At 48.0% G+C, this 10,376-nt stretch overlaps 1 pseudogene; it reads right to left on the minus strand.

Moving 5' to 3' along the window:
* Positions 1 to 3,286, minus strand: part of LOC102028110 — a 3,656-nt pseudogene extending 370 nt beyond the window's left edge.
* Between the last annotated feature and the right edge of the window lie 7,090 nt (positions 3,287 to 10,376).

The raw sequence follows: 10,376 nt of genomic DNA on the forward strand, positions 1-10,376 counted from the left end.
GCAAGGTCGTGAGTTCGGTTCCCGGTACCGGAGAAAAACCAAAAAAAAAAAAAAAAAACAAAAAAAAACAAATGGTTTTTAAGCAAGATGCAGAAGTTGAGTGAAGTGGGACACACCTGCTCTCAGCTGAAGCAGGAGAATCAGAAGTTTGAGGCCAGACCTGGGCAACTTAGCAAGATTCTGTTTCAAAATAAAAAATAATTTTTAAAAAAGGACTGGGGGTATAGCTCAGGATTCAAGCACCTCTAGGATTAATGCCCAGCACCACAGGAACAAACAAGATGCAAAGACAAAGCAATGAGGGTCAAATAGCTTTCTTTTCTTTAACAAATGGAGGGGCTGGGGATTTAGCTCAGTGGCACAGGGCCTGCCTGGTAAGCGCAAGGTCATGAGTTTGATTCCTGGTACTGGAAAAAAACAAAACAAAACAAACAAACAAAAAAAAAAACAAATGGAACATTCCTACAAATGCTACAGGAAAAACAATGTGTCCATGCAGGGAAAAATAAAAATCATGCTTTACTATCGGGTTAATAATATCCCTTAGCTATTGTGGACTGATCAGGTCCACAATCTCCCGAACAAGTGTACAGTGAAGGTTAAATAAAAAGAGGCACATGGAATGATTTCAGGGCTCCAGGAGGATCAAAGTCCTCTCACAGAATTTGAGATTCTCTCAGAGCTAAGACCAAGACCTTCTCTGGGGGACCCATATTTATCTGGTTATCAGAAGAAGGGAGGGGAGCACTCAAGAAGGGCAGAATTACTCAAGGACTGCTCCAAGTAAGGTATTAAGTTAATCCACCCAGGAGTGAGATGCCTGAGGCTATGCTCTGTATCTAGTTGAGATTGGATCCAGGTGTCCTTGGCTATGATCTTGTCTTATCCTTTGTGGTTTTCTGGCTTCATCCACCATTACAGGATTTAGTAGGGATGAGTGACTCACAGAGGTTTATTTACTGAGTCTGTTGCCCACTTGCAGACTAACAGCATAGGCTTTGGACAGGTTCACAAGTAAACATAAAAAGCCAACTGGTTAATTTAAGTCTTGCTTGGGGCTGCTTCATAGTGACTTTCATCACTTTACACCGTACATACAAGTTAAGATAAAATGAATCATAGACCTAAAGCTAATCACTAAAACCATGCAACTTCTAGACTGCAGAAGCGGAAAATATCTTCATAATCCTGGAACAAAGATTTCTTGGTCTAAAAAAGCAGAAACACTAAAAGAAACAATGGATATATTGAACTTCATAATAATGTAATTTTAAAGATTACATTTAATTAAGAAAATTAAAAGGCAAGCCATAGACTGGGTGAAATATTCACTATACATATATCTGACCAAGAATTTCAGTTCAGAACATATTTTAAAAAAAAAAAAAACTGTTGCGTGTGGGGGTGCACACCTATAATCTCAGTACTTGGGGGACTGAGGCAGAAGGATCATGAGTCCACGGTCAGGCCAGCTTGGACTACATAGTATGACCCTGTCTTTAAAAAAGCTGGGAAAGAAATTAATAACCATTAATAACCTACAACTTAATGAAAAGATAACCCAATTTTTTTTCACTGTCGCATCCACTTTCTATTCACAAAGAAAAAGATCCAATCCATTTTTTACTTTTTTGAAAAATTCCTGACATTACAGAACTAAACTGAAATGTATTATTATTCTACTCTTACATTTTCATGACAAAAAGAAAAATTCATGAGCCAAAAAACAAAAAATCAAAGGGCTGCGGATATAGCTCAGCCGTACAAGGGGCTGCCTGGCAAGTGCAAGGACCTGAGTTTGATTCCCAGTACAAAAAAAAAAAAAACCCCAAACAGAGAGAAGCTTATAAAACTAAATATGGATCTCAGCATTAACAGCAGAACAGAGAAAGGAATTAAAACACTTTAATTAAAAAATCATGAGTGGATGATAAAGTATAGAAACTGAAAATTCATAAACTATTTAAAACCTGAAGTCACTGACTGTTCAGAAACCACACAGATGGATCATGGACGGTGGTGACCAGCAGAAGGGGGTGTGGATGAGTCTGCCTTGTTCTAGCTGCTCGCCCTGGCACCATCTGGAGGGAAGCCTGACACTGATTAGATACTGAGCCAGGCCAGGGCTGGCAGCAGATCCCGTGATGGTAACCTGCCTAGATCTTTCCACTGGGTTTGAAATTTTGATCCGAGCCCCAGACATCTGGTGGATCTCATTGATTTTGGCACCGGAACACCAATTATACAGCCAATCACATCACTTGGAATAATGAGTTCATGAGAAGCAGTCTGAGCAGATGCATATAAACCCCAGTAGCCTTTCACCTCTGGAGAGCCGGATTCAATGCCACTGAATCCGGTGTTGCTATGCATCATGGGAAAATGAGACTGTTGCATTGGCAGCTGGTCCAGTTTGGTGAAATCTGGCTGTGGAACAGCATACTGTCCTTGAATGGTATAGGCCTGACCATCTGCAAAAATGACTAGAGAAGGGGCTGGGGATTTAGCTGAGCGGCAAAAGCGCCTGCCTGGCAAGCGCAAGGTTGTGAGTTCGGTTCCCGGTACCGGAGAAAAACCAAAAAAAAAATAAAAATAAAAAAATTTTTTAAAAAAATGACTAGAGAACTTGATTGCTTGCGCAGTATGGGATGGTCGCACCCTTCAGGGGGCGCTCCAGCATGACCACGCAGATCTGTTTGACATGCTCAATGATGGGCTGCGGGATGCCAGCAGTAGTGATGGCCCGCTCAGTTGAGTTGGAGAGCTTATCTCCTGCCGCTTGGACCTGAGCCTGTACTCTCTCATATCTCCTTGATCTTGCAACCACCTTTTCCAAGGAGAGAGCCACACTGACTAGCTCTAGTTAGGTCCACCAACTATAGAGTGACGGAGGTCCACTGGCAGCTGTGCTGATGGTCATAGAGCTGCTGTTGTCCTCTTCCAGTTTGTCAGTGATCACAGCAAAGGCTTTGAAGATGGCATTAGTGGGTCCAGCCAAAGTGATGATCTGCTCAGGACTTTTCCCTTCTGAGATGTTGATATCACTCTCCTCACACATCTTCTTCTTCTTTTTTTTTTTTTTTTTGATATTTTTCCAGTACCGGGAATCAAACTCACGACCTCACACTTGCCAGGCAGGCGCTGTGCCGTTGAGCTAAATCCCCAGCCCCCTCGCACATCTCCTTAACTGACTCTTTCTGATGATGCTGCCAACTTCCTTTCCAGGCATAAGTAGCCAGATGATGAGAATGACATTTAATCCACCTTCAGTCACACTGGTGTCCATGTCGAGTACCACAGGGAGCTGGACTCTGAGTGGTCAAGTCTTTGGTCACTGGTGGGGGTCAAAGCCAAAAACTGCAGGTGCAAAGCAACAGGGGAAAAGGGGAGTGGGCGGGAAAGGGAAGGGCGGGAGGCCGGGGGGAAGGGGAGCAACAGGAGCAGGTGGAAAGGCAAGGGGGCCACCCTGTGGGGGGTGGAGGAGGAAGGGGGAGTGGAGGAGGAAGAAGAAGGGGGAAAGAGACCCTGGGGAGGGTGGAGGGAGGAGGAGGGCAGGCAGGAGAGGGTGCAGGCTGCGGCTGCTCTGGCTGCTGCCTCTGCTGGTCAGGAATCCAATTTTTTTTTGAGAGGGTCCTACTATGTAGCCCAAGTTGGCACTGAACTTGCAGTGATCCCCCTGCCTCAGCCTGCTGAGGACTGGTTTGCAGGCATGAGTTACTACACTTGGCTAAAGAGATAACCCAATTGTTATAAATGAATGAAAGATTTGCACATTTTGCCAAAAAAGACATATGAATGGTCATTCAGCACATAACATGCTTGAAGTTATTAGTCATGAGGGAAATGCAAGTTAACTGTCAGACTCTGGCCCAGGCAGAGAAGAACTCCCCCCGTAGCAGAGCTGCTAACCACAGCTGCAGACACAGAGATAACGGGGAGCCAGAGCTTGAAAAAGGAGATGAACAAGCAACTGCCCTATGCAGCCACCCCTACAGGATACAGACGTTACCAAGACTCCCGACTCCCCAAACTCAGACTAAAAATTTCCCACTCCTCCCTGCCACACCTCTCCCTTATCCACACACCCCTATGAAACTTCCCCCAGCCCATCACTTGCAGCCAATGGTTTTATCGCCCATGTCCTGCCTGCACCCAGGCTCAGATAAACGTCATTTATTGTGTCAACTTTGCCTGATTTGGTGGTCTTGGTCATGCCTCAGTTTACCCTAATAGCTGGTGCCAAAATCCAGGAAGTGAGACCCTCACCCAGGAGAGACCTCTGGCCAACTGAGGCACTGTTAACATCCAGCCCTCAGACCTTCCCTTGCTGAGACTCCGCTGCCAGTCCACCTCTCCCCTTCAGGTCAGCGTAAGTCTCCTGTTTTTTCTTTGTTGTTCATCCTTCTCATCCTTCCCCTCTCTCCCTGACCTTCTGCCTTTCAGGATAACCTGAGATCTGAGTGGTGCCCTTTAAATCCAGTGCTAGGGCCAGGGATACAGCTCAGCAGCAGAAAGGCCTGCCTGGCAAGCGCAAGGTCCTAAGTTCAATTCCTGGTACCAAAAAGAAATAAAATAAATAAATCCAGTGCTAGTCACACCTCCGGATCTCTGAGTCCCTGGCAGCCACCCAGCTTCAGCGACATCCAGGCTGGTTGCCCATCCACTGCATGCAGTGTCAGGAAAAGATTGGAGATGTTCCCTCCTGTTCTTGACTTGTCCCCATCCAGTTGGTCTCTGCTTTCCCTCAGGGGCAGTCTTCCTTCCCCCGTCCCTCCTGCCCTCCTCTCACATGCCTTCTAAAAAGTCTCAACCACTCCCTGTCTACCCCTAACTGACACCAAAGCAGCTCACATTCTTCTGTAGGTCACCCTGGCCACTCTAAGAACTGGACAATAAATCCAAGTGGCCACCTACTGACATGCTTATCCCCTCCGTTTTCTGAGAGATAGACAACTATTGCCAATGCATGGGTAAAGTGTCGGAGGTCCCACATGTCGAGGCCCTTTCCCTCTTTGTCTCCTCTCCTCTCTCTGCTCCTCCTGTGACCCTGCCAAACTTGCGCTTGTGTACACCCATCAGTTCTTTCACCACCACCCGACCCTATGAGTGCTCCCTCTCCGCTGACCCCTCCACCCTGATTCTGCCCGTGCCCCCCCCAACCTCACCCTCTTCCATCCCACCCCAGTCCCAACAGCCACCCCCCTTCCCCTCCCACTCCGTCCATAACCACTCTGCTCTGCCCTTCAGTGCTCAACTTCTTCTTCCTGAAGTGACGGGTACTGAGGGCACCACCCAGGCCCACGTGCCCTTTTCTCTCACTGATCCTGTCCAGATCAGTCACCGCCTCGGCTCCTTTCTCTCTGACCCTACCTCTTAAATCCAGCAGTTCCAATACCTTGCCAAGTCTTGTGAACTCACTCAGATGACATTGACATCACCCTTACCTCCACCCTCTCCTCTGAAGACCAAAAATGAATCCACATGAGTTCAACCCAGTTTAAGGGCAGCGATGTTAGCAGTCCCAGTGGTTAGACTGCCATGGGACTTTAACCTGACTGATACTAAGACAGTGTCCTCTCACACTGACTGTGGACTGGTCTTGCAAATTGCTTGGGTCAGTAAGAGTCATAAAGTGCTTGTACTCTGTTAAAAATAAATAAATAAATAACCTGACTGATAATCATGGCAATTCTCTGGCCAGACAGAACCAAAAATTATACAACAACCTGTCTAATTGAAGGCCTAAAAAGGGCAGCTCATAAGTCCATTGTGATAAATTAAAGGAAATAACTCAACTAAAGATAAAAACTGCCACAAATTATGCCACAACTGGCCTCTACCCTCCGAAAATGACTCTTAGAGCCTAAGAGTCCAGAGGGGCAATTAATCTTAAAAATGCATTTTGTTACTCAATTGGCCTCTGTCTGACCTTTGCAAACAACTCCAGACAATTAAAATGGGCTCTCAGACTCCCCAGCAGGAGCTAATTACTCAAGCATTTAGGGTTTTCGATAACCAGGAAGAGACTGCCAACCAACAGCACCCCTCTGACTTACAATTACTTGCCTCCGCTATAAGAAACCCACCCCAAAAAACTAAAAGTCAATCAAGGGACAAGTAATACCTCCAGAAAAATTTTTAAAGAGGGTCTAGTCTTCAAGACCTTCTTTTCAGTGTCATAAGTCTGGCCACTGGGCAAAAGAGTGCCCCAACCTGGGACCCCCTCCCAAGCCACGCCCCAGATGCGGGGGCCCTCACTGGAAGCCAGACTGTCCTGTGGCTGCCGTGTCCACCTCGGGGGTCCCCTCCCAGGGCCTCCTGCCCTGCCAGGCACCGGCCCATTCCTCATCTTCTTCTGAGTTGGGCCGCAGACAAATGTCACTCCTCAGAGGTGTCAGAAGCCCCCTGCACCATCTCAACCACTGAGCTCTGGGTAAATCTCATGGAGGAAAGTAGGAGCGGCTCATGCCTAATTGATACAGGAGCAGCCTATCCCACCCTCCCTTCGTTTTGGGGACAACTTACTTTAGCTCTAATTGTTGTTGTGGGAATTGCCGGGACCATCTCCAGCCACCCAAGGCTCCTCTACCTTCATGCCAATTGGGACACCAACTTTGTCCACATTCGTCACTGGCCATCCCCACTCACCCCACTGCTCCTCTCAGATGGGGTTCCCTAGCAAAGCCGTCCCCTGGCGCCATCATCCCAGGTCCCAGCACCCGTGCTGCCACAGCCCTGTTAGCCCTTGCCACTGCTCCTCCTTCTTACCCCACCCCTCCCCACACCTCAACCCTGGAATCTGGGATGTCTCAATCCCCTCAGTCGCTGGACATAACGCCCCCTTCTCAGCCCACTAAAGCAAAATTAGCTGCCTCACATCCATTACCCTTGACTTCCCTGTAATCTCCAGAACCTCCTGACCTCATCCCACCGCACACACTGATGCTCAGCCCTGAGGCTCTTACAGCGCTATGCCCTTTGTTGTAAAATCACCCACCATTGCAGCAGCTCTGTGTAAAAGCTTCAACCCTGCTTCCTCCTCATCCCACTGTAGCAGCTATTTTAAAAGTAATGAAAATTTCTAGCGCTGTTCAAGGATTAGACTGGGAAACGCAGTTGATTCTGATAATTAGAGAACTGCAGAACTTAATGAGCCCTGGTGCTCCCAGAGCCAGCTGCGAGATACGTGCAACTTAGCCAGACAGCGATGTTTTTCTTACTTTTAAGTCCCAGCGAGTTATCACCTCAAGGACAGCTCTGCCCAGTCTCAGACAATGATTGATTCTTCCCCTGTGTTATAGGATAGTAACCTCATTAGTTCCTGTAAGAGTGAATTCTGCCTAGCAATTAATGACAAAGACATGTGTAACCAGCTACAGAGTGTTATGTGATCTGCCTTTTGTACTTCTTTCTGAAAACCTACATAAGCAATTAGTAACCTCAGGATGAGGCTGGTGATTTGGATCTTGGTGTCCCCTAGTCCGCCAGTGTAATAAAGCTGTCTGCTTTCCAAAGTGCCTCTGGTGCTGTGTCTTCATCCGGTCTGGTCCTGAACCCCGCAATACCACCACCCATACCAGAGGTTCCCACAACCTGAGGTCATGACTGTCTTCTCCGATACACCTACACTGTAATCCCCCCACATTTCAAATCAACGCTTACAGGACCCCAAACATGCGTGGTTTGTAGATAGTCACTCTTGAGGCCTCTACTTCATCTTCAGCATGAACAGGCTCTGCAATGGTCACCACAGGTCCAGTAACAGAGGCACAAGCCCTACCACCACACACAACCTCTCAGCAGGCAGAACTCATTGCTCTTCCCCGAGCACTGGCCTTAACAAAGGAACACAGAGTCAACATTCACACCAGCCCAAAATACGCCTTCTACATCCTACACCACTGTGCCTGCATGTGGTCAGAGAGAGGCTTCCTCCTAGCAAGGGTCCTCTGTCATCAACTCCCCTCTTGTAAAGCCTCTTATAAGGCTGCATTGTTACCCTCTCAGGCGGGACTCTTCCACTGCAGAGATCACCAGAAATCCTCAGACCCCATAGCACAGGGAAACTCCTTTGCAGACAGGACTGATAAACACAAAGCAGCTTCCACACAGAGCACCGCCCCCAACACAGTGCCAGTACCTCACCCTAACAGGCATCACCCCCACATGCATATCTGAAAAATCTCTAAATACAAAACACTTCCTTTAGGGAAGCTGGAAAGTGATTACATTGTAAGGCAAGGCCTATCTGAGAACAAAGAGTGCCTGAGGTAAGCCACGTGAACGAGCTACTTCAGTCCAGAGATCACCAAGCCCCGAGACAATCCAAGCAATGGGCTGCTAGGCAAAGAGGTGTCACGTGACACCAACCTGCCAAATGTATAAATAAACACACTACAGTGGTTGAACAGTTCCGTTCCTTCCATCCAGAGAGAGGGCTCCACCTGACCTCAGCTTTCTGTCTCTTATTTTATTTCTCCATCCTCTTGCTGTCCTTCCCCCAGGAACTTTGAGAGCCACGTGGGCCATGGCAACTTCCCAAACTGGCAAATGGTTTTCAAACCAAGGAAAATTTCTCCTCCTTGCATCCCAAACCCACCAGCCTCTCTCCACCCTCCCTGACAGCTTGCACATAGGGTACAAACCTCTTAGCTGACCACTTCAGACCCTTGTATCAGTCCCTTGGCCTGCCACCTGGCCTCTGGCTCGAGGCACTGCCCGGCCACGGGCCCACGTGACAAGGCCACGTGAACACAGCCTACAGCCTCTGAAAGCAGGAACCAGCAACGCTGTCTCTCCTTTCAAGTTGTTCATATCAGGCGTTTTGTCACAGCGATGCATGGGGGTCTTGACTGAGCCCCAGTCTCCCAAACAAGTGGGCAGTGAATGACTTAAACAAAAGAGACAAGGGCTGGGGAGGTAGCTCAGTGGCATAAGCGCCTGCCTGGCAAATGCAAGGTCGTGAGTTCGATTCTTGGTACCAAAAAAAAAAGAGAGAGAGAGAGAGACAAGTTGGTGTGATTCTTAGGGCTCTAGGAAAGTCAAAAATCCTCTAACAGAATTTCAGATTCCCTGGGGATTGAGACAAAGAACTTCTCCAGGCAGTCTGTATTTATTTGGTTCTCAGACAAAGGAAGGGGATACTGAGGCAAGCATGGGAACTGAGCAGGACCTTGGGAGTCAGTTCAAAAACTCTGTTATGGTTTGGGGCTTATTTGCAAGGGGAAACAATAATATAATACAGGACACATACTTTATATGATTATTTATAAGTCACCCAAAGAACGATATACAAAAGAGTGCAGGAAATCTGTTCACAGACCGAGAATCCAGCTGAGGACCTGGATCCCACAGAGATGTCCTGCAGGAGTGCAGCTGAGGACCTAGAGCTCATAACAATGCCTCCCATGAATCCAGCTGGAGGCCCAGTGCCCATAGCAATATCTCATGCAGGCCTGTTTCAAGGATCTGTGCTGTAAGGCCCAAAGGTCAGGGGTGGACTCTAGGAAGTCTGTGCCAGCGGGATGAAAGATCTGTGCTAGCAGGCTGAGGGATCTGCACTGGAGCCAGGAAGTGATGCTCAGAAGAACCAGAGCTCCCCCAAAAGCTACCACAGCCATCCTCAGCAACAGTGAGGTCCCGAGCTCCTCCGAAGATCAAGATGGCCGAGTACCCATCAGGGAAGCCAACACAGCAAGCTTTTCCTGGAGGCCGGCAGTGCACCATCTTCCCCTCCGGAGCCAGGAAGTGATGCTCAAAGTGAGGACCAGAGCTCCCCCAAAGTGAACCAAAGCCATTCTCAATGCCAATGAGGTTCTGAGCTCCTCAGAGAATGAAAACAGCCAGGTTCATCAGGAAAGCCAGCATGACGAGCTCCTCCACAAAACCAATGGCTCCTTACAGCTTCCACCAGCTCCAACAGCCTCTCTCAGCTCCCAACAGCCTCTTCAGTTCCCCAAAGCCTTTTTTCTTCTTCTCCAGGTCTGCCTCTTATGCTGCTGGCAACAGTCCCCAGGTGGGCCTCCCACACCCAGCACCAGGCTTACTCAGTTCAGCTGGGGGTTGTAAGCTGACCACCAGTTATCAACCCACTACAAATTCCAAGCAGGAGATTTTGCCAATTAGGAGAACTATCTTGTGTATAAGGTTGGCAGCTTTATTGCTCTTTATTGCTCTGAATTATTGCTCTGAATCAGCAAAGCACATCCATGGTCTCCGTAGCAAGGGTGTCAGCAGCTGGTGTCCTCAGCTGCCCCAGCTGTGGTTATCTTGACTTCAAAGCACCGTGCATTGCTCTTTTCCAACATATCCAGTGGCCCGTGTCCAGCAATCTAACACTGTGTAACCCGGTCTCATGGGGATGGAGAGCTGACTAA

The sequence above is a fragment of the Chinchilla lanigera genome, unplaced genomic scaffold (genome assembly GCF_000276665.1).
Source record: "Chinchilla lanigera isolate Chin_1 unplaced genomic scaffold, ChiLan1.0 scaffold00104, whole genome shotgun sequence".
Lineage (NCBI taxonomy): Eukaryota > Metazoa > Chordata > Mammalia > Rodentia > Chinchillidae > Chinchilla > Chinchilla lanigera.